The following is a 25118-nucleotide window of genomic DNA, read 5'->3' as shown; positions in this document are numbered from 1 at the left end:
ATGAGAACAGACAAATTTAACAGGTTGACCAAAAGCAAAAGAAGCTGTTTTGCAGATATGTGGACAGAGTGACAATGAAGAGTCCCCTCGTGATCATACCATATAGCAAGTGTGTTAGTTGTATACACTGTATGAAGTTTGCCATGTATGTGACTATATGTATCCAAGAGTGATACTAATCTATTAATGTGTATATTTGTATATTGATTGAAGTTACATAATATATTCTGTTAGGAGATACTGTGAACAACTTAAAATGTATAAAAATGTTTAAAAGGATATCAGAGATTCAGAAGACACACAGTATCTAAGGGATAAAACATTAGCTCTTTAAAATGATGATGCATCCTGGAAAAGCCTTCTTGACTTGTGGAAGTTCACTTAATTTCTTGCCACTTAATGTAATTACTGACTTAGGCACTGAGGAACAAAGAAGCCAGTTAAAAAAAGACTTGGGGTAGACACCTTTTCTCCCTTCTCCTCAGGCCTAACTCAGCCTAGAGATCTCTCCTGGTGTCTTGGCCTCCAGTCCCCTTGCTCCTGCTGCAGGGCACACTCACGCCTTTTGGGTGTGAAGGAGGATGGGCTCAGGACCTCATCACTTCTTTTTGCAATTCCTTCCTTCTTACTCATCAACTCTGCTTTGGTGGGGACCTTTCATGGGAACCCTTCCTCCCAACATCCCACATGGAGCAGTGGCATGATGTTTGCCATGCTGCAGAACCCTGATGCTTGTGCTCAGTGCGTGCTGTAAAGTCATTGTTTTTTGCATACTAATCACTGTGGAGACCATTTAGTGATAGCCTGTCAGCTTGTTAAGTGGTCACGTCTCAAAGTGGCCAGTGTAGAGGTGGAGTGGATGGAGCTGAAACTGAAGCCTTAGTTGTAGGAAAGTTGCTCAAAATTACTTCTTTTAAAGGTGTGTTCCTTTTTTACACTGCAAATTTGTTTTGGCTTGCTTACTTAAGAACTTATTTGTTATTAAAAAAATGCCAAAGGTAGGATGATCTTTGAAATGATCTCAGAAATAGCTAGAAAAAGCCACAGGCTACCATTTGCTTAATGTTTCCTTGGTTTTCAGTGGAACTAAAATGTGGAATTACTGTTACAGCAAGGGCCTATTCAGGTAGGATAAAGATACGTAAGCATGCAAGGCAAATGTCTAGCATCAATGACTGTTCTTTTAGATGATGTTGTTCTTCCAGGCTGCCCTAAAGGTATATATCCCTTTTAAAAATGAGCATGTCTAATAAAGTTAGAATAGCTATAAAATGACCTGAAATTTTTTTTTTCAGACAGGTCCCGGTGGCATTAGTGCTCTCATCCATAGGCATAGTTTGAGTGCCATCTCTGATGTTGGTCTTCCAGGCCAGCTAGCTACTGCCCCTCTGGGCTTTCCTGAGTAATAGTGCTTTGTTTCTCCTATCTGAATATCTGAATTACACAATCCCTGTATTTCAATCAATAACGTAAGCTATGTTGCAGAAACTTAACAGGATGTTTTGTCTCAGTATAGTAATTGAGTCATATATCCACCCAGTTGGCCAGGTTTTCCATTTGTGTTACTCAGCAGAACTCTACTGAAATTTATGAACTAAATTAATAATAACAGCTCAGAATTGCCACAATTGTTTAATCAATATAAGTGTTTTTAAAATCCTTACTACTATATTTTATTTTGTCAGTTAAAAAAAGGAGTAGACATTGCTTTATTTGAGGCATAGTCTTATATTCCCATTTCAGTGTAAGGACCAGATGTCCTTGTGCTTTATAGCCAACTGCTGTTTTTTTGTAGGCCTTGTATATTGGTTTACGTAAACCTCTTCTGAGGCAGGTGTCTTCCTTTCAGCATGGTAATTTCTGATTTACTGAATCAGACCTAAATTCTCAGATGCATGTGAATTGTCCAGAGAAATCCAATTGAACCATCCGAGGCATGTCCTAATGCTCATTGTTCATTGGTATGCATGAGCTCATTCAAGGCAATGGCAGTGCAGTTCTTCCAGGTACCAAGAGCCTTCTGTTCATAGGGAAGTCAATAGAAGTGTGAAAGGTCTCATCACATTTGGAGAGTGAGTCTACAGACATTATCCATGTGCACACACACGCACTCATGAGGTTTCCAGTTTCTTGCCCAGCCTTACACTGGGTAAGTAATTTAAGCCATTATCTGGCTGTGCTTTCTACAGTAATTCAGACATGAAGAGTTCTCTCCAGTGTTCTTGGACATTTAGTAATACTTACCATGGCAACATTTCTGGTTATTGCAAACTTTGTCACTTTGTGGCATTATATTTATACTAAGCAAAGCACTAAGCATGTTAGCAATATAAGATGCTTGAAAATTATTTCCATGTTGCCTGTAATTGTCAGTACTAGTAGGTTGGCTGTTCACACTTGAAAGCTTGTGTTCAGTAATAGCATAGCTACAGTGGTGGTTCCTTCAATATTTTACGCTAGCCCTAAGCTTAATCCTTTTGTATAGCAAGTGCATTTGGCTTCTGCAAGGAACTAGTCTCCAGATCAGTCTTTCATCCTTAACCATGTTTAGTAATATCTGTATAAAGACTTCATAAATGTATAAATGTATTTAAATCAGAAATAATAATTGAACAAAGGAAAACCAACAAATCTTTCTAATCTGCTCTCCTAACTTGTGTTGTTAATTCTGCACTGCTCATTTCTGTGCTCTCCAACCACTCTGTGTGTTGGCTAGCACCATCTGTTTTGTGACAGCAGAAATTGTGCTAGGAATCTCTCTGCATGGGGCTTGACTTTTCCCAGTCTTCCATGGAGCAGCAAATACACATTTCTAAGTACTGTAAAATATATATGATGCATTGCTCGTTTATTTCAAACAACAGCAAAATAGTATTCTCAGACTGTGAAGATAGGATCCAAATTGATTCATTCAAAAAATGTGAGTATTCTCTGTAAGACAGAAAGTTATGTATTAAATTATTTAAAAATTGGATATTAGGAAGCAGAGATGGGAGACCATTTAGCAGAAGTGGAGTTGAATAAAAGAAGTGGTTAATGACTGCAGAGGGGAAGCACACCAACAAAATCCAGCTTGAATAATACTTGTTTGTGGCTGACAATGCTTGCTTTGGGCACTCTTACTAGATGTTACTCTTGTGAAAGTTTTAACATGTGTCTCGGAACACTAGAAATTAGAGATTGAGGTTCAGCTTCTTAGTTACATTCTTAAACAGTAAAAAATAATATCAGTTATATTCACCCTTATTTTAAAGCTTATATGCTGCAAAGATGGTACAATGGACCACAGTGGATCTGGAATTAATTCAGGAATAAGCTTATCTAAGTGTGGGCTAAGCCATTCTGAGCTGGATGCTGAACCTGGAAATGCACAAACTAAAATAAAAGTATTGTTATCTCACTGTCAACAAAAGCAAACATTTTCTTTGCTTTCTAGGCCGCTGTATGTTACTCACCCATTGTATAGAGGTGCACTAGAAATCCACAAAGTATCTGCTTTCATCAAAAGTGCTAATCATTTGGTACTTTTTAATATAATAACCTAAGGTTTTAGACTATAGTTTTTTTCCCAGGAAAGACAGCATGCCTGTTACCACTTTCTTTTCTTTTTTCTTTTTTATTTTTTTAAAGGATGATTGTTTTTGTGACTTAAAAGGAAAAAAGATTCAGTGCAAATTCAATATTTTGAAGCAGAGAAAACAGACGTTAAGTGAGGACACGTTTGAGTGAAGTGTCCTCAGGAGAAAACATGCTAATAGATGTTCCAATAAGAGAGAGTAGTTGGCCAGCTATAAGAGAGATCATAAATAAAATAATATTTCTTTTTTGTCTTCCACACAGCCTTCTGCTATATTACTTCAATATCTGTCGTGCAAATCCAAAACATGTTTTCTCTGTTGGTTGTTCATGATCAGATAAGAGAAGTTTATGTTACAAGAGAACATAAATATCACAAGATCATCAAGGCTAAAGGTGAAGACAAGTGTTTTATGCCTTCATCTAATCCTGTCAGGGTGAGATTTTGTTCTTGCAAATAGCCAATACGATGGAGACTAATAATTGTACTTTTCATTTAACTATCATTTCCCTGTGGTCTTTAAAGCACATATTTCCATGTTGTAAGTATGAAAAAGGCAATGGATTAGTTGTGCAAAATGCTTTAAACTGTAGATTGTGAAATGCCTCCCAGGAATGTGTGGGCTTCTGTTAAAACCTTAGTTCTGATTAACAACAGGAAAAGAGTTGTTTCCAGATGCATAGGGAGCGATGTCTCTTTCATAATGAGATATTTCAATGGAAGAACAGTTGGAGCATATTCTGAATATATTTAGTCGCAATCTCACCTGCTAAAGTATTTAGCTATAAATATGGTAGTTAAAATTTTACCTCTGATGTTGTGAGATAGAAAGCTAGCACTTAGTTCTGAAACAAACATCTTAAAATGCTTAAGCTGGAGCTGCTCTTTCTCTGACAACTGTTGTGTAAATATATACAAAGAAGTCAGAAAGAAAAGATGTTTTAAAGTTAGATTTAAATGTCTCTTATAATAAACATTTATCAGTATGAATGTCTTCAGTCACTTGGGAATTTTCATTTCTGTCCTGAACTGATATCCCAGGTTGTCACAAAATATGAAGTTACACCATTTTGACAGATCTTGATATGCCCTTAAAGTCATATTGAACTTTATTAACATAAAGTTACCCAAATTTGTATTTCTAAAGTCCTCAAAGAATGCTGTATAATTTGCCACAGCACTATTCTGAAAGGAGGGTATTCTAGATCCAAAATATCTGTGCTATGCTTTGTTGAAGGAAATTAGTCTTCATTGAAACTCATAACATTATATCAAAATTCCTTGATTTGAACTGAATTCATATCTAGGAGGAGGTGATCAAGCCTGAGGACATAAAGATTGTTCTATGTTTATTTAAGTGTTCTTATTACTGTGATCACTTATTCCATAATACAGCTTTATGAACAAATGGATAACTTGAAATCACACCAACCTTTATGGTTAAGAGCTATGCACAGGTATAAGTGTGAACAACCTAACTGGAATTCTGAAGAGTGATCTGAAGGCAAATAATCCAGTTTCTGTTTGTGTGCTCCAAATACATATGTGTAAGTAAAAACACACTATTGTGACACAGTTCCTTTTCAAAGACTACAAACTTGGAGTGTTTGTGAATGAGTAAGAAGAATAAAAGAGTGTGCAACATCTTTTATTGACTGGTTGTAACAGTGACCTGATTAGTTTTTTCTGTCTCTGTTATCTGCAGTGACTCTTAAAACTAAAGTCTAGCAAAGAAAGCCTAAGATGTCTACATAGTAGAAACTGCAATGTTAATTTTCAATTCAAAACACAATGTCTTTTAGACAGTCTGAGACTAAAGGCACTCTCTAAAGGAAAATGCTTGTTTTTCCCAGGCTGTAAGTTGGGTTTATTTAGTAAAGCTAGGTCTGCATATAACAGAGCAGAAAATGTCACATTTACTTTGCGTGCACCATGAGCCAGCCAGATGTGTGAGGTAGTTCTGGTTACATCTCCATGACTATGTCCAACCTGGTAGTCCACACTGCATGGGATAATGTATTTATTGGGTTGTAGCATCATTCCTTTCTCCTGTAGACCTGCCTCTATTACTCCAGGATGATGTAACTGTCTGTACTGGATTGCAGAGTTTAATATAAATTTATGCTGGGAAAAAAAAGTGTCAGTACAAGGAATTAAGAAATACTAGTAAAGTTCACAGATAGAAAAGAGTCAACAGAAAACACATCCAGTATTGATGGAGGGCCTCATATTCTGTCTGAATGTGCTTCTGAGGTTTCCTCATTGTAGCTCCAGATGTCAAGAGGCAGAGACTAGCTAATATAAAACCAGAGAGCACTGCAATTCTAGAGTGAAGTATGGAAAAATTTGTGCCAATATCATATGATATATATGCTCAGTGTTTTTTGATAGGAACATGTTAACAGAGCAGAGGTGATACAGAGATGATGAATAAAGATGTAAATGGGAGTCAAACCCTCTATGCTGAATAGCATACTTCCTGCCTTGTATGAGGGAAGTCCGTTCAAAGCTGACTGGCTTATTTCAAACCAAGATGTAGGAAAGGAGGGATAATGGAAACAGAAACACCTGTGTCTTTGCAAAATTGGAGGTACAAAGGTGAGTAAGAAAATGATCGGATCTGATCCAATTGGCAACATCTCGTAATACACTATAATCCATCATAAGATAACTATGTGAAGCATTGGAGGAACAGGAACATGCATGAGATAAACCCTGCCTTTCCTTGGATTAGCAGGCTGAATGAGTCACTAGCATTGCCAAGTTAGATCAGGTGGGAGGCATCACAGCAAACTGCCAAATGCTTTTGAAACAGCATGCTCATGGGACTGCATGGGCTCCTGACTCACAGCATGTGTTGAAGCACTTCTAGCAGAAAGGCAGTGCAAATCCTGCCGTTGCTGAGAGATAAGCATGAGACGAATCTCATCCACTGCAGGCCAGCCATACATCCATTCCTGTTAACACATTCCAAGTCATCTGTGTTCTGACCAGTTACCCTGTAAATAATTTTTATGCAGTGAACCATTCCAGCTCTTGCATTCCTGCTCCTGGATGATATGAGTTGCAGGTCTGATGAGGTGAACTCTACCTGTCCTTGGCAGACACTGTTAATGAGGATGACTTAATGACATCTCCCTTTGATACCGTCACTCTGTGCTCTGTGTAATAGTAGCTAGTCGTGAATCTGTTTTCAGAGTAAATTTATATTGATGATGTAGTTCTTTTAAATGGTGTTCTTCAGCTTTATGTTCTGTTCGTCCTTAGTCTTTCTTTTTTTTTTTTTGCAGCCTTGTTTTTGTGGTCTTATTTCCTAAGCAGGCTTGGTTTATGTGATCACTCTGTCTAACAATCCCTTCCCTCATCATTATGAACCCATAGCTAAAGTTGACAGAGGAATACCTCATTCACCATGGCAGGAGAAGGTAGACTGCAAGATGGATTGAGGCCAGTTGTACGATGTTCAAGAAGGCTAATTGTCTGGTCCTGCACCTGGATCACAGCAACCCCATACAATGCTGCAGGCCTGGGAAAGAGTGGCTGGAAAGCTGTGGAAAAGGACCTGGGGCTGTTCATTGACAGATGGCTGAACATAAGCCAGCTTGTGCCCAGGCAGCCAAGAAGGCCAAAAGCATCTTGGTCTGTACCAGAAACAGTGTGGCCATCAGGGCCAGGGCAGTGGTCATCCCCCTGTATTTGGCACTGGAGAGGCCACACCTTGATTATTCTTTTCAGTTTTGGGCTCCTCACTACAAGAAAGACACTGAGGAGCTGGAACAAGTCCATAAAAGGGCAATGAAGCTGAAGGGTCTAGGGCACAAATCCAATGAGGAACAGCTGAGGGAACTGGGGTTGTTTAGTCTGGAAAGCAGGAGGCTCAAGGGGACCCTATCGCTCCCTACAGCTACCTGAAAGGAGGTTGTAGCAAGGGGGTTGTCAGTCTTTTCTCCAAAATAGCAAGTGATAGGTCAAGAGGAAATGGCCTCAAGTTGCCATAGGGGAAGTTAGGTTGGATATTAGGAAAAATTTCCTCACCGGAAGAGTTGTAAAGCATTGGAACAGGCTGCCCAGGGATGTGATTGAGTCACCAGTTCTGGAGGTATTTAAAAGATGTGTTGATGTGGCACCTAGGGACATGGTTTAGTGGTGGATTTGGCCATGCTAGGTCTGTGATTGGACTCAATGATATTAAGGGTCTTTTCCAACCTAAATGATTCTATGATTTTATAGTTCTAAGATGGGAGGGAAGAGTAGCTCAGTTAGAATAATTTGTATATGTTAGCACTCAAGTCAATATTCACAATGTGTGTGATACTCCATGCAAATACAGTGCATGGAGTATCTTGGTGTGATGTCAAAGTTCAAAATGCTCATGGAAAGTGTTGTTAAAAGGTCTATTAGGGAGGAACATACAGGCCACAGGAATGAAACAGGGAGACTGCAGTGTGAAATGTGGAATTTGAGTAGAATACAAAAAGGTGCTGTAAGATGGAGGTGTAACTGGGGAGACATGGAAACATGATGTGCATCTTAAAAGAGATGGTAGAGATAAGGATCATGGGTGGTGAGAAACAGGCAGTGGGGAAGGTGGAATGTTGAATGTTAGAATGAGAGTCAAATTGCATAGCTACATTATTGTTTACGCTTCAGATTTAAAAACAAACAAACACACTTGGATATAATTTTTGATCTTGTCATAAGAAGATATTTCTTTAGGTTGCTACAACTGAAAACCAATAAAAAAAATTGAGATGAGTAAACAAATTACACCAAAAGTTTGAGGTTTATGGTCTACTGTATGGAATAATAAAATCTATACAATTCGTTTTGTATCCTTCAGTCTTAACTTTTCTATTAAACACAGAGCTAATAAACACTGATAAATACAGAACTTTAATAAGGTTAATACTGTGATCTAAGTGAATTGTTAAATAAATAGGTTGAAGTTTACTACTTCTTCCATGAAATTTTATTTTAATTTTGAATCAGAAATATAGTTTCCCTTGTACATATGCATTTTAAATACATAGCCATACATGTTCCATTTACTATTTTGATGGTGTCAATTAAACTTTAAAGCTTTTTTAAGTTTTCCATATGGGCTATGCTTGTTTTTTACAAAATTCATTTTATTCTTCCCTGTAATAATTTTTGAAACTCAAACAACTTCATGATTTACGTAGCACCGATAGTGTGCATGGCAATCTGTGTAGATTCCTAATCCTCACTGTCATCAGGATAAGTCCCAACATGGAAATTTTCAATCAGCATTTTCAATGACCAAGATGACTTTCCCCTTTGCTGTCCCTGACAAGAAGGAGCCATATCTCAGATAATCTCCTAAATTCCTTTATTCTTTCCTGGACCTCCATCCCACAGCAGCAGGTCATTGAATGTGACTAACACGCCTACTGAAAAATCAGAATTTGAGTTCATTTCTGTCAGTTCATCTTGGCATGAGTGAGGGAAGTTACCCTGGAAAGTAACAAAGAAGGTGCAGCAATGTGATTGCATTAATGGCAAAGAATAGCTGAGTCAGGCTGGCTGGTTGGGTTTTTAGTTGTTTGGTTTGGGTTCTTTGTTTTGGTATTTTGTTGGTTTTGGGGTTTTTTTTTTTTGATCTTGTTTTTTTTTGTTTGTTTGGGGTTTTTGTTGTTGGTTTTTTTGTTTGTTTGTTTGTTTGTTTTCCTGTCCTGGAATAGTCTGTTGGAAAAAGCTTTTCAGAGAGTTCAAAACAAGGCACTTATTTCAGTAGAATGAATTGCCTGCAAATCTCTTTGCTTTGCTTGGTCCCTAAAACCACTGGTGGAGGTGAGGATGATGGTGCCAGCAATCTCAGCAATCTGATTCATGCATTAGCTCTTCTTTGAGGACAGTGGTCCAGGGTGGGATGTCCTCCTCAGTCTGAAACTTTGGGGGTCACTTCTCATGTGCTGTTGTCTTGTTCATAGTAAAGTGAAAGTTAATTAACAAATACTTTTCAAAGGACTATTGAAATACTCAGATTAAAAGCTCCAAATATGGCAAGTGTGAAGCACTCTTATTATTCATTTATTTCAAGCTGCTTCAGGATATATGGAAAATTCAGTTGTAATTTAGAAAAAAACAAACTAATTGCAATTTAGGATCAATTTTTATTTTTGGGGGGGAGGAGGGGGATGATGACAGGGTCATCTTTGAATTGAAAAACCAATCACAAAAATTACAATGGCAATTAATGAGCAGAGTTTTAGTGATGTTCAGTGCTTCTAAAAGAAAAAAAGAAAGAAAAATTAAGAAACTGCTCTCTTGCACACCCTAAATTATATAGAAATGCAGCCTCAAATTTTCTTTCTGCTTTTTAGTCACTCTCTTTATCTGGGCCTTACGGTCTTTTCTCTGGTTGAGTTGATCAGAGCAGGATACTGAGGATAAGAGTGGTGACAATGCATCGTGCTTGCATAGTCTGGAGTTCTAAAGATCTGTAAGACTGTTTCCAGTGCTTACCTAGTCTGAGCTATGCAGTGGTTTGTCTCAGTGAGGAACTGGCCAGTTGACCTTTTCCTTAGGCAGTATCTCTTTGCCTCTGGCCAGGGGAAGCCCAGAGTGAACTCTTTGTCTTGGGTGACTGCTTTCTGTTGTAAAATAGCAATAGGGAACAAGTTCTGGACCGTGTTGTTATGTATTAGCGAGGTTATGAAATGAGGTTTATAGATCTAATATTTATTTTATTAATGTTTTAGAGTTCATCTTTGAATATCAATATAGAGGGTCAATATTTATGAGAGATGTGTGTGTGTTTCCAGATTGCTCAGTGCTGTGGTTTCTGAGTACATGAGGTGCCGAAGTTATCAATTTGACTGTGATGCCAAATTAGACTGTAATGCCCTTGAGTATGTTTTCTCTAGATCAGGCAATAATCTCCATGATTACGGGCTCTGTTGTGTATTAATTGACCATGACTTATTATGCATCCTAAACTGAAGATGCATAACCTATTTCAAGGTCAGTCATCTCCTAGCCAAATGTCTCAAAAGGGTGAATATTGATGAATTCCAGTGTTAAAGGCAGCTTTCTCTTTAATAATGTAACACCACTCTTACATGCTTTTATATAACACATCCAAAGCTTGTCTTCCTTAGATCTTCTTAACACAGACATTTGTAGCAAAATTTTCAACTTTTTATAATTAATGAAGAGAGACAATAAATTATTAACTTTTAAACTATGACTAAATGCCTTTGCAAATGGCTGTTTGCTGGGGATGTGCAATTTTAATTGTGCTCTGCTGAAGATGTCTGTAAAGATGTGGAATATCAGTTGTGATGTCTGCATGGAAAAGAAGAAATTGTACAGTACAAGGAAAAAGAAAATTCAGAATACTTAAGAGGATTTAAATTAGTGGGCACTGGAAATCAAGCAGCTGTTTGCATTATAGTCTTGTCTTCTAGCCATTTTAATGCTGGTATATTCATAGAATCAACAAGGTTGGAAGACTTTTAACATCGTAAAGTCTAGCCATTACTTGGCTGGACTGCAAAGTCCAGCACTAAACCATGTTCCTAAGTGCCTCCAGCAGTGGTGATTCCAGCACTTCCCTGGGAAGCCTGTTGCAATGCTTTACCCTTTTGGGGAAGATTTTTTTCTTAATATCCAATATTATTATAATAATCATAATTTCCTAATATCCAGCATCTAAATATCTCTCCTGTAGTCAGGGACACAGACCTGATCACAGTATTCAAGGTGCAACCTTATCAGTACAGGGGCATTGTTATTTCCCTGGTCCTGCTGCCATACTATTTCTGATGCATGCTGAATAGCACAGGAACAGTCACTGGAATAGAACTTAATATGAATTAGAAAAAAATAAAGTCATAGAAATGGACTAGACAGGGGCAGATAAGATTAAATAATTATGAATAGTACATGAACTAGTATGCCAATATTATTGTTTCTTCATTTACAGAAATTTACTGTTGAATTGTAAAGTATTCAAAGTTCTTCCTGCTGTTGTAGCTGAACTAGAACAAATACTGCACTCTACCTGATACTTTGTGGGTAGCACAGCACTTCTGTCTTAGAGGAAAAAGATGAATGAGAAGCTGCTTCTGTGCTTTTGACGGATGAATAATATCTTATATTCTGAAAGCTTCATTTTTCATTGCATTGCTCATTTGGTGTTTGTTGTTTAAAAACTGTGCCTCATGCATTTTTAAATCATTTTGTAGCGTCAACACACAAATCCCCACAACACAGGGTTACAGCTGGACACCTGTGTTTTCTAGCTGTATTGGGCTAATCCAAGCCATGCTGGTTTCTAAAACCAGATCGAGCAGTACTAGAAAACTGTCTCTATATACAGATATAATGTCCAGTTCTGAAGCAGTGCGGACCTGATACTATGACTCTTTACTCCCTTAGACACACTTTATGTTGCCAGCTCAAGTATGTTTAGCCAGATGCCAAATGAGACTGCAGCTGAGAATAAGGTTTTAAGAGAGAAACTGTACAAGCTAGTTTTCTCTACTTTTTTTATATTTTCTTGAAAGAAAAAAACTGTGATAATATTTAGTGCTGTTATACACTAGCTTCACAGGGTTTTCCTTGAGTTGTATTGAAGATTTTGCAAGATGTATAAAAATGTTCTTTATGATTGGAAAGAATACAAATCCCCAAATGAAGAAGTTCCCGAGAACAGCTATTTCCCTTAAATGATTCAATAGTCTGCTCATTTTGAGGTATATTGCAACTGGGAGACAAACTATATTTTTAGAGAAGGAGGTAGGAGGAAAGCCTTGTTATTATATCTGGTATGTTCCTCATCCCCCAGTTCTAAAATTAAATCCCTGGTTGGAATTTAAGCTGGATGCCTGAAGCTGGCTATAAAAACCAGAATTTCTTCGTCCTTCTGAATGAACTAATTTCACACAATACTGGTATAATAGAGATGCCTGTACATTGAACTGATCCCCTCTGCTGTCTTTTATAATGAAGGTTGAGAAACAGGTAGGTGGGTTTATGTTTGCCTTCTTTCAGGTCTGTATATCAGATGAGATTAATTTTGCCCTTAAAGTGACTTTATTTTCTGTCTTCATTGTGAGGCAACTATCCTGCATATGTTTCAACATAGTCATATACATTTCATTATATGAATCAAACTCTATAGTGTTTGTTGCACAATAAAAAAGGACCCCTCCCCAATGTAAATTCAAAATCCAGTAGACTAGCTGGGGAAAGCAGTTCCTTTCAAGGTCATTGGTTGATTTAACTTCTTATTCTGTACACTGCCCATCTCACCTAATGAATTATGTTTAGCTGTCTGCAGAATATATTGTTCCTCTCCTTTTTCCCCTTTTACATTTAACATCACATTCATTGATAATAATAATGTCCATAAAAATATATAGCCATAGAAAAATGTTGCATTCTTAATAGGGCCAGATATTTTGAGCCTAAATATTCACAGCAGGATTTCAAAATGGATGCGATTTCTTCAAAGAAATCAGATAAATACAGCCATAACACAGTTATTTGTGGTTGGGCGAACTTTTCTCTCTCATCTCACTGAGTGTTATTTATCTAGAGGCCTGAGGAAGCCTGTGTATAAGAGTGTGCCTCATCGAGGAAGATCCTATGCATGGATGTTTAATGAAGAAATTTAGTAGATAGGTGACTTTCATATTGGAAATGAAAGACAGCTTTAAACTAATTCAGTGATAATGGGAATTGTATGGCTTTTAAGCCATTCATCTCTATGATGGGATGCTTCTAGCTGTGTGAAGAATGGAGATGTTTGGCTCAGGTTTATCACGGAATGTGAGCTAACCAACAGCCCAGATGGCTTCCTAGGGAAGTATGCTGAGAAATATCTTCCTTGTGTATTCTACAGCTTCTCAATCTTACAACTTTTGGGTGAGTGTCTTAGATCCAGTGCCCGCTGCCATTCAATGAGTAGACACTTCCTAGATAAAGGGATGATGATTGCCTTGCCATATCACTACCATGACATTAAAATTCTTTAGGTAAGGAAATAGTTGAGGATGAGTCAGGGGCAAAGTGAGTCCACAAGAAGACTCAAGTAATACTTACGAAGAAGAAGGACAGGAAGCCAAGCTTACAGAGAAAATGAAACTCATAGGTGGACCCATTACAAAGTCTTTTACTTTTTCCTGGAACAAAGATAAACTGCATGTTTCCTATTGTGGCTGTAAGAATACACTGGGGTATCATCAAAGGTCAGTGAAATAACTTAGTAAGTTCAACGGTTTCTACAGTGACTGATGCAGGTAACAAGTGCTGAGGCTACACCTATGATCTTTGACAGTGGACTCCTATGTTATCCTCCCTACTTTTTTTTTTTTTTTGTAATGTATTAACTATTCTATGATTCTGTGATTCTATGATTCTACTGTGGTAAGGTGAATTCTCCAAATCCCACAGCAGTGTTTGCATTTTCATTAGTCAGAGGATAATATAAAGAAGGTTGAGTGCAGGGACAAGAAAGTAGATATTTCTGCTCCCAACTGAATGTCCTTCTAACAGAGATGCAGAATCATATTGCCTCTTGTGTCTTAGCTACATACCTCTGTGAATTTTTTAATTCTTTACAATTCAGTGCAACAGCCAGAATGGGACCAGTATTCCCCCTCTATCCTTTCCTTCAGCCTGATAACTGGGTTAAGTTCCTGAGAAAGGAAAGGTGTGACAGCAAAATCCCTTTTCCTGAAGAAGGCCTTGAAAGAGACCTGTTTTCCTGCTTCTTGGATAAAGGCAATCCTAGGCTGGTTTAAAAAAGATGAAAACAGTTCCCTTCCTTTTTACTCATCAACCTTGTGTTATCAATGGCAGTTGCCACTGATGCTGAGATCTTATTGCTGAATTAAAGGATTTTAGTGTCTCAAGTGAGCTTTGAGCATGTCTTTCTGGGCGTGTCTACTTATTCTCTGATGAGAATGTAGCTGAAGAAATAATGGTTTAGAAACTCAAAATGGCAGCAACATCTGCCCATTAATGGCTCTTAGGCAAACAGCTTAATAGTTTTATGACACTGTTACTATAATACAGTAGATTTTTCACTTTTTTGTGTACCAGTTGTATTTCCTCTTCTATGCTCATTCCTTTTTTCTATCAGAAAATTAGATAAAATAGAACCACTCTGACTTTCCAAAGTATGGCAAGCGAATTCTTTACACCTACATATCCTAAACTGAAAACAGAATAAAAGTCTTTTAAAGTATAGTGTGTTTATTGTTAAAAGCCAAACAGGTCTTTTTCCCAAGTAGTTAATGCTAATGCACCTTGCTTTTATTTCTTCTAATAAAGAATATAATTACCTCAGTAATGTAAATCAGATTTAGATACTATGGGACCAGATGGCCCTTATTTCAGCCAAGGTAGTTGGACCGTCAGAGGTGACTCCAGAGGTCCTTGCAGATTAAATGATGGCAGCCTATAACCACTACAGAATATTTTGACAAAACTTCTAAAGCACCTCACTTTCCTGGATTTTTGTGTCTTTTTTCTTTTTTTCTTCATTGAACACATGCTTCACATCCCTTCCCCATAAAGTAGCTCTTTAAACTTTGTAGATGATTGCTTTTATTTCCAAGGCAAATCACTGGCAGCTGTTGCAGTGATTCATGGGGTCTACATTTAAACAGTGATGCCTAATCATTGTAAAATGATCAATCTGGGGTTTTATTCTGCAGAGGGGACTTTCTGTGCTATGAAAAGGCATAAAGCATGTGACAGGGATATTTTGGTATGAGAATATAACAAATTCTCTGTCTCGTAGCTTCTTAGATTCTCAATCTTCCCCCAAACCTTAAACAGCAGCATATAAAGCTTACTTACGGAAACTGTAAGTTGCTGACACATCTGTCCTGTTCTTTATTTAGGGTAAGATTGTGCCTGTTGGCATAGCCTTGAGCAAGAGGTGGTGTGTGAACTGCATCATTGTAATGCCAGCCTAGGGAAGCATGGTGACTCAGATTTTCCTCTGAATCACATTTTCTCTTCAACTTCTTCCCTGCTCTGAGGAAATAGTAATTTACTTCTGGAAATTAGTATCTCTCTGCAGTGGCACAGCTGTTCCAGCCAACAGCTCTGGAAAAAGCCTTCAATCTCCACCTATTCCTCTATATGTTTCTTCTGCTCACCTGTTTCAAAGATACAGCTAGGTAAAGTCTGCTATACTCCTACACACACAGGCCTAAGATCTGGGTGGTTTGCATAGGGCTCTAATTGCCGGGTTCTTCCATTCTTGTGTGGGTGCACACTTGCAGACTAAACCCTAGAGAGAAGATTCCAGATATGATATAGCAGCCTAGAGAAAATAAAAGCATTTTATATTGGCTCAGTCATCCAAGAAAAAGAGGACTGATAATTTGGAAATTTTGCACCAATCCACGAATTTAACTTTTCTTTACCAAACAGCTTATAGTTTTGTACAGGAAACAGGTTCAGTCCTAATGCAGTCTCAGACAGAACCTGTCAGCCTCCCCCTCCCTGACTTTTGCTAGTTTGAGTGGGAGCTTCTTGACATTTTTCTTGGTTACATCAACCTAAGGAGGTTTGTTCTGCCATTGCTTCACATGACTAGCACATCATCTGTGGAACTGATTGGGCATCTAAGAACTTATACAATTGTAGTAAGGATGGCAGGGTAGCTGAATACCAGTTATCAGCACCAATTATGTTATAGGGTAATTAATTATTTTATTTTATTTTATTTTATTTTAACACATCTATGCAAAACTTCAGCAGCTCAGGTCTAAATATGATGTACTGTTGCATCTTGAGTTTATTTTGATATTATGCTGCAGTATCAATCACCTTGCTATGTAGGAGAGCGTTGATGAATGAAGCACACACACCACTTTAAAATTATGATTTACTTAACATAAGTGTATAGTAACAGATAACACTTTGTAGAGGATTTCTGAATTTCAGAAGCAAGCTGTGAAGAGCAAACCAAAAAACACTGATTTTCCTCTGCTTAAGGAGTGTCAGGCATTAATCAGGCGCGGCATCCTAAACCAGCAAAGATACTGCTGGAGCAGTGCTCTCCCTGTTTTTTCATTTATGCTCATTCTTGTAGGGGCTATGATCTTATATACCTTCTTTTTTTCTCCTTTGACTTTTTATTACATGTAGCCAGTTTTATGTGTTTTTGTTTATGGTTTTTATTTTCTTTGTTGTGTTCTAAAAGCAATGCTGAGCTCTCCAAGTTGCAGTTCTTTTAGGAACATTTGCAGTATGTGCTTCCTCCCCTGGGCCTCAGTGTTATACTGAATCTGTTCTCTCAAGACACCTGTTATCGCACTGTGGTTTTACTCTCAAGGACCCCTTCTAGAATACAGACTTTATTATAACCATACTGAGCAGTTACTCGAACAAAACTCTGCAAGGCTGCTGTTGACCATGCATCATTGCCAAGATCCAACTTGTACTCCTGTTGTAACAGAAGAGTCACTACATTCACACATACAACAGTCTAGACCTCAGTGTTTCATCTTTTGGTGGATAGTGATCATTAATGTTTTTACATTTTGTACTGATAAGGAAGCATAATATTTATTTTACTACAGAAAGAGGAGGAAACATAGAAATATTTAGGATAAGGCTTTTTTTTTTTTTTTTTTTTAAGAGTTAGTGGAGCCCTGGGGGGATAGCAACCCTCTATGACACAAATGCCCTGCTTGGTATCTTCAGTGTATATAAATGTTGATAACTATTCGAAGGTTAAACAGAATGCTACTATAAATTGTAACGTACTTTCTAGCTTGTTTGCCAAATAGGCCTGATTCAAACATTGTTTCAACAGTGCAACATTTTTTCTACTTAACTGTGTTCTGCATCTTTTTCAGTTTGAGATCATTACCCTGATGGGGAATCAGAAAGAACAGAGAATGCTCTTTATTGTATTAAAAGTTGTCATGAAAATCTGTGTGCTGATTACAGGTTTGTTTTTTTTTTAATAGAATACGCGATGGTGCAGTTACAAGAGGTCTGCATGAAACACCATGCCATATAATACAACTGTGCTGGTGGCAAAACAGCACCTTCAAATGTGCTGGTTTCAGTTGCTGGAATTTTGGGGGGTTTGGTTGGTTGGTTGGATTTTTATTTCGACTTGATCTAGTTTATAGCTTTCTTAAAAGGAACGGCTTTTTAGGTGTAATAATCTCTGGAGGGTTTTACCAACTCAGGAAACTAGATGATTGACACCCTGTCTTAAGGCATTGCCTACTAACACAACCCAGAAAGAGGTACATCCTTTTCGTGACATGCTGTTGGCATTCCCATTTACTTTGTGGTTACTATTAAAGCCCAGATTTCTATCAGCCAGTTCTTGCCTATCAGTGTGTTCCCCTATTTATATTAGTGCAGATGTTAGTATCAATACTTTGCCTACTCTTTGCTGAATTTTATCTTCTGAAATTTGAACGCACTGAACTTTGTCAAGATTATTTTAAATTCTGATGCTATCTGAAAAAATGCTTTTTGTCTCTGCAGTGATATGAATGCAGATCATCTGCAATTCTGTAAATCGTTGTGGAAAATGTATTGTAGTCCCAGATTTGGGCCTGCAGTAAAGACATCCTACAAGTTTGGTGACTCCAAGTTTGATAATGGCAGGAATGTTTAGGGTTTTTTTTTCCACTGTTGTGTTTCTCTGTAGTAGTGGTTATATTCAGGTTATAATTAACAACAGTGTTTATCAGAATTTGCAGCACTATCACCAACAGTAAAGTCATTCTTACATTTCCTGATCAGCAGGCAATTGATTGGCTTTATTACACTTGGCAAATTCTTACTAGCTGTTTATAGATTGTCTTATTTTCTTTTATGTCTTATGTTTTGATAGCTTATTTTGCAGTATTTTGACTCTCGAAGCTAGATTAATATGTTTCTAATTTCCTCAGCCTTTCTTTTTCCCAGTAGATAGAGATGTATTTGCTGCTGCTTTCTGTTTTTGAAAGGGATCTCTCTGGTTTGAAACTGCTTTTGGCTACTTAGAAAAGTTCTTTACAGTTATTCATTCTTTGAAGCCTGGTATGTCTGACATTTCAAGATATTTTTTCGAATTCTTTTCCTTTTCTGGCCTCCTGTTTAAAATGCATTTAATTTGGTAGCTAGTTATAATTATTTTTTCTGCGTATGAAAACTGATGGAAAGTGTTAAGCACTTCAGACATCTCTGTGTATTATCCATATTTTTGTCTTATGTCCAATTAAATAATAGCCTCTTCCTTTCTTTTGTCTTCCCATGACTGCTTAATGTGTTTAAGACTTTTTCCTCATTGTCTTTTATGTCTGTAGGTGATTGAAACACATTTTGCACCCCAGTCTTTTGATTTTTATACATACAGGGCATGTAAGCTATCCATTATGCTTATCACATTAATCATGTGCTCTTTTTCTGTTTTCAGGTTATTAAGAAACTACTGATGCACTTAGAATGGTCTCTTCATATTTTTTCTACACACACTTCAAAAGGCAGCTGCTTTTGTGTATTCAGTGTAGTTTCTTTCATTAGGTAGTGGCTCTCGCATGCTCATTTATCCTTTAGGTTATCTTCTTGAAAGATTTTATGTGGCTTTTTTTCCTCTTTTAATCTGTTTTGGTTGTTTTTTTTTTTCACTCAGAACAATGATTTCAAATATTTCTTTCATACAGTAAACTTCATTACTTCATGGTGACCCTGTATTAGCTCTGCACTTCCAGCTGATTCCCCTGTTAGTTAAAACTGAACCTACAATGGGTCCTCCCCAGTAGCTTTTTCCATCTCTTTAAACTTACTGGACTTTTGCACTAAAGATTTGATGAATTATGTGTCCTAAAAGAAGAAAAAAAAACAACAAACCAACAGACAGTCCCCCAAACCCCTATGTATTCCTTGGCATTGACTATGTTTTCTCTTGCAAGGTCAACCCAGAGACATTGAATAGGTCATTATTTCTTCCTGAATTTCAGAATAAGTGTTCTAGGTTTGCAATTCAATACCTCCTTGCCCAGTCTTATTAAAAAGCAATTTCTTTCACTGTGTCTCTGTTATATTTATGATATGCATAGATGCTTTTATGTTTTCCTTACTAGTGCCTTAATATCTGGCATTTGCCATAACATTCAGATAAAATTCCATTATTCATACTTTTTCTTATTTCTCTTATAGCCTTACCTACTATGTCTAATTTCTGTTTTCTGTAATTACCTATGCTCTTCTTGCAACCACTTATTACTCTAATAGCAAGACATCATTCATCTGCCTCATACCCCAGCTAAAAACTTTCTGCTTCCTGTTAGGTACTTTCAGTTATCTTGTGGTCTTTAGGGAGATTCTTGAGATTTAGTTTCCCTTGGGGTTAACATGGGGATTGCTTGGTTGTTGGATTTTACCGGCACAATGTTCCATTTTTTCTAGGTTTTAAGCTTAATAAGCATGAACAATCATATTGTCTGTCTTTAAATCTTCTCCTTAAAATGGTAAGGTATATGTGTAGATGGCTAATACTGAGCTGAACATCTGACATAATGATACAAGAAACAGCAGGATGTTAGAGGTAGCCAAATGGGAGTAATTTACATGTAGATGATCCATCCTGTCCTTTGGTGACATTCAGAAGATGGCTACATGACAGACAGCGGGACAGTATGAGTAATGAACAAAGGGGAACTACTAGGTGATCAGAACTGAGGACCAAAGCAGGATGTAGCAGGGCAACTGTAACAGAATCACCAGTAAGGGTAGAAAGTTAGCAAAACCAGAGCCAGTGAAGAAATGGAAAATGGAGTGGGCTCTTTATTTGGGTGGTACAAGGGATGAGTTTGAGAAGAGAGTTGGGGAAGGGAGTATAAGATGAAGCAAGTCATCTACTTAGAGCTGTTTTGGGAGTACCAGTTGAGCATCTTTCTCATGATGAGTACAGTCTGTGACAGGACACTGTATCCGTTGCTGCTGTGGCCATGCTGGTGTCTGACTGCCTTTGGCAGCCAAGATGCTTGCCCTAAGGCCAGTGAGGGACCTCCTAGAAGAATGGAATGGACATCCTAACAGAACTCTTGTAAATGCACTGATCTCAAGGTTGTGAAAGTCTGTAGACTTTGCAACTTCAGCTCAGCAGCTAGGGAAGGGAGAGAGACACAAATTTGATCAGATTGACAGAAAGACTTCAGTCTCAGCTTCAAAGTCAGCTGTGTAAGCAATGGGTATGTGCTTTTGGGCAGCCAGCACACAGTACTGGCACATAGCCAGGCAGCAGCTATTAAGAAGCCTGGGAGAAAGACTGGGTGAGTTTAGGAAAATATAGGTTAAAGAAGAATGAAAGGAAACTGAATTACTACATGAGGGACTGTTGTACAGGATGGACCTAGAATACACTAGTAAATATGTAAGGAGTCAGGACATAACTGGAAACACAAAAACAAAAGAAAAATGCTTTTATAGCCCCCACTTTTGGAACAATGTACTTCAAATCCCTGTGGATTTCCTCTGACACATTTTTTGGTGAAGAGAAATTATTTATTTAGCTTCCTCTTTCCGCAGTGAATCATCCTAATCTTTCAGGAAAATAATCATCACAAACTTTAGACTTGAACTGTGATAAAAATATAATTTTTTTCCCATTGCTTTTCTTTCAAACTTTATCTGCAAATTATTTCTATTGTTCTGACTTGGCACTGATAAAATATCACTCTTATTCTCACAGAACTAACATCATCTGCAAATTATCTCCTTTGTTCTGATGTCTTTTCCATAAAATGTTCATTGGCTTCACCTATGACAAGCAATCTTTGTGTCATTCATTTGGGTAAAGAATGTAGTATGTGTGCATCACAGCTCTAGAGCTGTTATTGTGCTGATCCCAGATGAAATTTTCTACTGTACTCTAGTGTGCTGTGTTCACAAAAATAAAAACAATTAGGAAAATAAAATTTTATTGTCTAACCAAATGTATTTCACTTAAAATTTAAACCATCTTGTAAATGTTTGGGAAACATTCAGCAGTTTCTAGTCATGGAAAACTCAGTTTTAGCCTTCATGCTTACTTGCTGCCATAAGATAAAGTAGTAGTGACCCCATCTGAACCAGACAAATAAGGAGGTAGGAGCCAGTGGCTTTGATTCACAAGGTTTTGACACTGCTGTGGTTGTAAATGGTACCTTTGGCCCTGCTGTCTTACCTGCTGGCCTTGGTAGCCTTGTCATCTGCATCTCTTCTCTCTTGTGACCTCAGGTACTTCAAAAGCCTATCTGTTGTCTGTATGTCATTCAGTTCAGAAAAACTAGAATTAGAAAACTAAAAAAGACCAAAGCCTGAATGAAAAAGACCAAAGCCATCCATGCAACTTGACACACTAGAGGGCATCAATCTGACTTCAAGTCATTCTCTTTTAGCTCAAACAAAACCACAATCAGCATCCCTACTCATACATCACTGAAGTTGCTCTTCCCTTAACCCAGAAAGACCGCTTTATCTGTTTCTCTGTAAAAAAGGGTCAGCATGGTTAGATCACTGTTAATGTTCTGAGAAGCTGCAGTTAATAAGTAAGTCTCCTTGTTTTCTTTGCAATTTTGTAAAGCAAATTCTACTGTTATGGATAAGAATTGCTGAAATTTATTACTGAAGTGGAAAACTAAAAGATAAGGCATAATGTATCTTAAACAAAGTTGCTTTTTAATCACTAAGTTTACACAGTAGCCATTTTGTGTCTTTTTTCTTGGCTATCTCAGAGTGCACTACAGTTGAGCACAGTAGCTCCATATACTGTTGCTTTTTCAGGGTACAAAAATGGTTTTGATAACTTTACAGATGCTGCTCCTTCCATCTATATTATCATCTTCTTTTTGCCTGGCAACTTCCTATGATATATGGTAAAATCCATGAGAAAAATCAGGTGTTATATTGTGAATAAAATAGCTATTCATGTCAGCCTTTATGTGGAAAGTTTAGTACATATTTGCATGGAACACTTGTACCATAAACTTCATGCTACATTATTTTGTAGACTATATATGAAAAAAAAAGAAAACCACCCAGCTTTGAAATTCTCTATCATATATTGATTAAACTTATTAGGTAGTTTTTTAAATTTTTTTATTTAATATGCTTTTGTCTTTATAATTGAAAGTACTAAGATCTTTCCTAAAATGATTTAAGCTAGTTTTGCATGCAGCAACAACAAAAATCTCACTTTCAAGTGTGGTTTGTAAGACATATGCTGGGATCCTCTGAGGTATGTTCACTTCCCAGTAACGTGAAGTACCATTTGCTATCCCTGTGGGAATTGACAGATATTGAATGTCAAGCCTGTCACTTGTCCATTTGTACATTTTTACTTTAGGATTGTGTCATATGGGGGAGGAATGAAACTGAGAGAATGGAAGAAAAATGCATTTGCAGGAAAGAAAATACTTTTCTCTAGAGAGACTGATATTTTTTTAATTGCAGCTGTAAAAAAAGCACTTGTCTGGCATAATGGCTTTGTCATGATGCCTTGCATCAAAGAGCGCTGGTTCTACAGCAGCCTCTGCAACCCGAGAGAAGCAGTGGTAGGTGCTTTTGTAGCCTTTGCAATCTCTGTGCCCTTTGTGCCTGGGTGACTCAGTTGCTTCACATACCTCTATCAGTTTGTGTGCGTGCACTGCACGCAGTGGACAGCATAACTTTGCCTTGCATTCACCATTGCCTACAGGCATATCCACAACTACATTCTTACTCTAGGTAGCATGAGCACTGAAAGGAAGATCATTACATGTACGCTTTCCTTCAGATGACAGGGAAGACAGTAGGTTATATTAGAGATGGAATATTTTAAATAGATAGATCTCTTTTTCTGTCCAGTATTCTTCCGGTAGCTGGCAGGAATCTGAGGTAGGTGTTATCAAATTTAGGCATTAGTGCCTATCGGGTTTTCTAATGTAATGACCGCTCTTTATGCCATTTTGACAACACTTGAATGTCATGATTCTTGTTACATGAACACCTACTTTATTTCTCAGCCAATGCAATCTAATATATTAGTATGGTCTCAGCTGATTTGTAACAGTGTTGTTTTGGCTTTATAATGAGAGATTAAGCAAATAAATTTAATAAGATTACTCTCATAGAAGGGTATGAATTTCCAGCAAATAGGATTGTGGAGCTAATTTTCTGCAACCAGCCCGTCAACCACCTTACCTAAAGAAAACACTGCTGGTCAGCATATCAGCTTTCTTCATGCCCCTTCAGGAAAACAAAAAATGACAGTAAAGACAGAGACAAGCAGATAGAGACCTAGTCTGTACTCAAGGAACAAGAAGCCCTTTTGTAGCTTTAATAATGACCATTAACATAATTATATAGTCAGAGCAATCCCAGGCACAGCTACAGGTTGGGCAAAGAAGAGATTCAGAGCAGCCCTGTGGAGGAGGACTTAGGGGTGTTGGTTGATGAGAAAATGAACATGAGCTGGCTACAGTGTGCGCTCGCAGCCCAGAAAGCCAACCGTATCCTGGGCTGCAGCAAAAGGAGCGTGACCAGCAGGTCGAAGGAGGTGATCCTGCCCCTCTACTCTGCTCTTGTGAGACCTCACCTGGAGTATTGTGTGCAGTTCTGGTGTACTCAACATAAAAAGGACATGGAACTGTTGGAACAAGTCCAGAGGAGGGCCACAAGGATCATCAGGGGACTGGAGCACCTCCCGTATGAAGATAGGCTGAGGAAGTTGGCACTGTTCAGCCTGCAGAAGAGAAGGCTGCGTGGAGACCTCATAGCAGCCTTCCACTATCTGAAGAGGGCTTCTAAGGATGCTGGAGAGGGACTCTTCATTAGAGACTGTAGTGATAGGACAATGAGTAATGGGTTAAAAAACAGGGGAAGTTTAGATTGGATACAAGGAAGAAGTTCTTTACCAAAAGGGTGGTGAGGCACTAGAATGGGTTTCCCAGGGAGGCTGTGAATGCTCCATCCCTGGCGGTGTTCAAGTCCAGGCTGGACGAAGCCTTGGGTGAGATGGTTTAGTGTGAGGTGTCCCTGCCCATGGCAGTGGGGTTGGAACTAGATGATCTTAAGGTCCTTTCCAACCCTTACTATTCTATGATTCTATTATTCTTTTCCTTCCTTAAGGAAATTAAGTATTTATTATGCAGGAGTATTTATTTCTTACACCTTTGGCTGTGGTTTTGACCTTATTTTGTCCATGAAATTAGAAACAAATGACCACCTCTGATACCAGGAAGCTAAGGGAGGAATTTTTCTTTCCAGTATTCTGCTTAAGATGCTATTATGCCCTGGCTCATGTACAGGTTTTCAGAGAAATATAGTTTACTGAAAGATTATTATTTCTTTTAGTTCTCTGTGAAAATGTATGTTAGGACATTCTGACCCATACCCACATGACTATAATGCCTTTATCCTCCAGTGACCACTTGTTCACATTCAGAAAAATCACAGTCCTCTCTCTAACTACTTATTGAACAGTAAACTGTCAACATAAAAAAATAAAATCACTTGATGTTACCCACTGGAGACAAACAGTGGAAGCACTTACAAGAAGTTTTGAGTGCAAGGCATTATT

General features: G+C 37.9%; 1 protein-coding gene across 23 annotated transcripts in view; it reads left to right on the top strand.

The window, feature by feature from the left end:
• The window catches only part of DLGAP2 (DLG associated protein 2), a 463247-nt gene that overhangs the window by 178861 nt on the left and 259268 nt on the right, over window positions 1–25118 (top strand). The window lies entirely within an intron of this gene.

Source organism: Pezoporus flaviventris, unplaced genomic scaffold (assembly GCF_033815535.1).
Source record: "Pezoporus flaviventris isolate CSIRO_AGI_PZ_B2104156 unplaced genomic scaffold, CSIRO_AGI_Pfla_v1 ptg000031l, whole genome shotgun sequence".
Lineage (NCBI taxonomy): Eukaryota > Metazoa > Chordata > Aves > Psittaciformes > Psittacidae > Pezoporus > Pezoporus flaviventris.
The sequence above is the reverse complement of the archived record's forward strand: the minus strand, read 5'-3'. Positions and strand labels throughout refer to the sequence as shown.